The 5,200-nt window shown below is 43.0% G+C and overlaps 1 pseudogene; it reads left to right on the forward strand.

Moving 5' to 3' along the window:
• The first annotated feature begins 380 nt into the window (after positions 1–380).
• LOC143435554 (polyadenylate-binding protein 4 pseudogene) lies at positions 381–1,388 on the forward strand (annotated as a pseudogene).
• The last annotated feature ends 3,812 nt before the right edge of the window (positions 1,389–5,200 follow it).

The raw sequence follows: 5,200 nt of genomic DNA on the forward strand, positions 1-5,200 counted from the left end.
TACATAGGGATTAAGAAACAGGATGGATTGGATTGTCCAGTCCAGCCTTAATATGAAGAAAGGTGCCTACTTTTATTGCAACTTAACAGGCCATGTTTGGTTGATATACTTAAAAAGCCTGTGCTTTTCTGACAGAAAGTGAAAGAGGAGTGGGTGAGAAGTGGGAAAGTAGAGGAGGGACTGGGAGGAGAGGATGTAGGTGGAAACTGTGGTCAGGATGTAATATACGAGAGAATACATTAAAAATGTAAAGAAGAAAAATTATGTTCCTCTTGGGGCTGGGGATGTTGCTTAAAATTAGAAAACTTGTCTGAGAGGCACAAGGACTTGCATAGATTTTTTTGAGTTCACTCGAGAAAAACAAGGATGCCAATAACGCTATGGAAGAAATGAATGGAAAAGAAATGAGCAGGAAAGCCATATTCGCAGGCAGTGCGTAGAAAAAAGTAAAACCTCATGCTGAATTAAAACGAAAATTTGAGCAGCTGAAGCAGGAGATGAGTGAATGACTACATTAAGAACTTGGATGAAAAAACATTAAGGAAAGAGTTTTCTCCTTTTGGATCAATCACTAGTGCAAAGGTGATGCTAGAAGGAAGAAGCAAAGGGTTTGGCTTTGTCTGTTTCTCCTCTCCTGAAGAGGTGGTCAAAGCTGTCATCGAGGTGAACAGATCCATTGTGGGCTCCAAGCCGCTGTATGCTGTACATTGCCCTGGCCCAAGGGAAGGAAGAGCGGAAGGCTCACCTGACTAACCAGTACAAGCAGAGTGTGGCCAGGATGAGGGCACCCCCTGCCAATGCCATTTTAAATCAGTTCCAGCCCACAGCTGGTGGCTACTTTGTGCCTGCAGTTCCACAGACTCAGGGAAGACCTCCATTATTACATGCCTAACCAGTTAGTACAAATGAAGCATAATCCATGCTGGCAGCAAGGTGGGACACCTCAGTTTCCAAGGAATGTCAAGTGCTCTAAGGCAGTCTGGGCATCGACTTCTCGCTCCAACTGGTCTCTCGTGGCCTTCCTACTCAGAGAGTCAGGTCTGAGTGCCTGGACTGCCTGGCTATGGACTTTGGTGGGGCTGGTGCCGCCCAACAAGGGCTGACTGAGATCTGCCAGTCTGGAGGTGTCCCTACAGCTGTGCCAAACCTTGCACCTCCTGCTTCAGTTGCTGCTGCTGCTCCTAGGGCTGTGGCTCTCTACAAGTATGCCTCCAGCATCTGCAGCCCTCACCATGCCATTCAGCTGCTGCAGCCCCCTCTCCCCCCAGCCTGCAGTGCATGTCCAGGGTCAGGAGCCCCTCACTGCCTCCGTTCTGGCTACAGCACCCCCCCATCAGAAGCTTTTTGTTATTTTATTTATTTATTTACATTTCTTTCTTTTTTTTTGAGAGAATTCTTGTAGATTTATTTATTTTCTTTTTTTTTATTTTTATTTTTTTTTTTATTTTTTATTTTTTTTATTAGATCTTTCATTTACACTTCAGATACCATCCGGTTTCCCCATTCCCCCCCCCCCCCCCCCCCCTTAGAAAACCCCTATCCCATGCCCCCTTTTCCTTTTTGCATTTATACATTTTTTAAAGAAATGTTAATCATAGGCTTTATAAGTTTGGTATTGTTCAATCAGAGGTGTAACCCACTACCCAACCTAGATATATCAACTATCTTTGACTGGTGGAGATACATGAACATCTGCTTCCCTGTCTCCCCCCTCTATCTCTCTTTCATCACCTAGCTTCTCCTCTCCTTCTTCTTCTCCTCTTCTTACTCCTTTTCTTCCTCTCAGTACTCCTCCCACCTTAGCTCCTCCTACACATCACCCTTCCTGTTAAAAGGAAACTTTTCTCTCAAAATACAATTAGAACATAATTATGCCTATTTACATTTCAAATGTTGTTCCCCTTCCTGGTCTCTGCTTCTCTGCTCTGCAAACCCCCATCCAATCCCTCTCTGCTTTGCCTCTATGAGGGTGCTCCTCTACCCACCCACTGACTTATACCTCACCACTCTAGCATCCCTCTATGCTGGGGCATCAAGCCTCTACAGAACCAATGGCCTCCCCTCCCACCGATGCTAGTTAAGGCAATCCTCTGCTACATATGTAGTTGGAGCCAAGGATCCCTCCATGTATACTCTTTGGTTGGTGTTTTAGTCCCTGGGAGCTCTGTGAGGGTCTGGTTAGTTGATATTGTTCTTCCTATGGGGTTACCATCCCCTTCAGTGCCTTCATTCCTTCCCATAACTCTTCCATTGATGTCCCCAGGCTCAGTCCAAGGGTTGGCTATGAGTATCTGCATCTCTATTAGTCAGGTGCTGGCAGAGCCTCTCAGGGGACAACATAATCATGGGGTGTAAAGGGAGGGAAGGACCTGGGAGGGAGACAGGAGGGAGAGGGAGAAAGGGGGAGCAGAATCAGGTATGGGAAGAGACAGGAGAGAATTACAGAGGGTCAGGAAAATGAATAGAAATATGTAGCACTGGAGGGTAAGGATCTGGGGTTAACCACTAGAAAGTTCCAGGCACCAGTGAAGCAAGTGGTTCCCTGGACCCAACAGGGATGGCATTAGCTGAAATACCCAACAAAAGAGAGATAGAACCTGTAGAAACCATTTTTAGTAGATAGGCACAGCCCCCATTTGAAGGATGGGGACATTTACTCATATCAAAATTTTAAATCCAGAATTGTTCCTGTCTAAAGGAAATGCACAGACAAAAATGGAGCAGAGACTGAAGGAATGGTTATCCAGAGACCGTTTCACCTAGGGATCCATCCCATCTGCAGACACCAAACCACAACACTATGTTTGGCTGTCCTCTGAGAGGCTCTGCCATCAGGACAACTTTTACCTGTGAAGTATTTCCTATTTTACCCTCATGGATTGTATATGACTTCTTGTTTCTGAACTGAGAAGCTTACTCTTAGATCAAGTTATGCTGAGATAATTAATTGAGCATTCCTGTCACAGTGAAATGATTATCCACGAAAGTGTTCAAGAACAATGTTTTTTTCCTCCACGACAAACATGACAGGTGAAGGTAATAATGCTCTAACATATTCTATTCAATGCACTTAACCATGAAGATACTCCATTTTAACTTACATTTGGAACCAAAGCATAACACTGTATGTAAATCAAATTAAAACTGTGCCTGTCAAATATGAACCAGAAACCACAATCTCAGGTGAATCTGTATTTACAGTTATAGTTGTTTTCCTATAGGGATGTACACACACTTCTTATTACATATGGAAACACAGATATCAAGGCCTTTATTCTTTTTTTAATTTATCTTTTATTGGATATTATTTATTTACATTTCAGATGCCATCCCCTTTCCCCATTTCCCCTCCCTAGAAAACCCCTATCCCATACCCCCTTCTTGTTTTTGCTTTTATACAATTTTTTTTATGTCAACCAAAGGCTTTATAAGTTTGGTAATGCTCAATATCAATCAAAAGAGTAACCTAATACCCAATCTAGATATATCAACTATCTTTGACTGGTGGAGACATGTGAACATCCGCCTCCATGTCTGGCTCCCCTCTCTCTTTCTCTCTCATCACCTAGCTCCTCCTCTCCTTCTCCTCCTCCTCTCCTTAGTCCTCCTCTCTGTACCCCTCCCACCTTAGCTCCTCCTACATATCACCCTTCCTGTTAAAATAAAGCTTTTCTCTCAAAATACAGTTAGAGCATAACTATACCAATTTATGTCAGTAAGGTGCAAGATAGACCTAATACCCAGCCCATCATTTTGTTGATTGAGCAGAACCGCTGTCATCTCTCCTAAATAAAAGATTTAGTTCTGAACAATTCTTTATTTTTTAAGTTTAAATTGTTTATTCAAAATCTGGCATTCTCAATTTTAATAATAATTGTATCTTTATAAAAATAGCAAAAACTTAAACATTGTTCACCATAGACTCCTTTAACATACCTTCAAACTGCCTGGACACTAAGAACCAAAGCCATGTTATTGTAAACTTGATGCACCACCATCTTCATTACTATCAATTTTTGCTTAACATGACCGTGAAGAGCATATTAATGTAAAATTAATAAACCCATTACTTCATCACAGTTAACATTGACAGTTGATGCCTAAGATGTCTGATTATTTTCCTTTTCAAATACTGCCCTTGTTGTTTCCGCCAATCTTAAGCTATCATGATTTTCCAATCTCCATTACAATCCCAATTGAAAAACAAAACAAAACAAAAAAAACAAAACAAATGAACCAAAACCCCCCACTTTCAACAGACTTCAAAATTTCAGTGAATCAAACATAGCCCTTTCTATTTCAGTGCAAGATCAGACCTTATAAAATTTATGTTAGCAGTAGACTCAGTCATACTTTATTTGAAAGAATACAAACAGCTTCTTGAGGCAGTACTCAGCAAGACTTCATACTCACATATAACTGACTTCACACTCACAGACTTTCTTTAGAGTTTAAGTGTATCTATCTCTATATTCTACTGAGGAAAAGAATCAGTCCACAGTTGCATAGTAAGTAGATAGTTAAGATGAGATTTGAATCCAGAATATCTGTCCCTATAGCCAATATAGTGCAAGACATTTTGGCAGTGATTTAAAAATCTGTATAAGCTCCTCGCCTGGATCCCTGTGGCTGGAGCAGACACCCAGCTGGTCTGCTCCCCTGTGAAAACCACATCCTGAGACATCCTAGAGAGGCCAGTGATCTCAGAGCAGCAGGTAAGATCAGTTGCCTACAGCCCTACAACCAAGAGCTACATCTGGGAGCAGGGAGCCCACAGGGTCCGCCAAGCACCCAAACCCTGCCCCTGCAGAAAGCCACTCCCCTTCTGCCCCTCGCCCAGATCCCTGTGGCTGGAGCAGACACCCAGCTGGTCTGCTCCCTAGTTGAAACCACATCCTGAGACATCCTAGAGAGGCCACTGACCTCAGAGCAGCAGAGCAGGGGACACCACATCCCAAGGCATCCTAGAGGAGCCACTTATCTCAGAGCAGCAGACACTTGCTGAGAAATCCTAGATATCCTGCTGAGATATCCTGCTGAGATATCCTAGAGGATCGACTATACTCAGAACAGCAAACACCTAGCCAGTCTGCTCCCATGAAGACATCTTATCCAGAGACATCCTAGAGGAGACGCTGCATTTAGAGCAGCAGACACCTAGCTGGTCTACTACTGTGGATTACACGATAAATAGGACTCA

The sequence above is a fragment of the Arvicanthis niloticus genome, chromosome X (genome assembly GCF_011762505.2).
Source record: "Arvicanthis niloticus isolate mArvNil1 chromosome X, mArvNil1.pat.X, whole genome shotgun sequence".
Lineage (NCBI taxonomy): Eukaryota > Metazoa > Chordata > Mammalia > Rodentia > Muridae > Arvicanthis > Arvicanthis niloticus.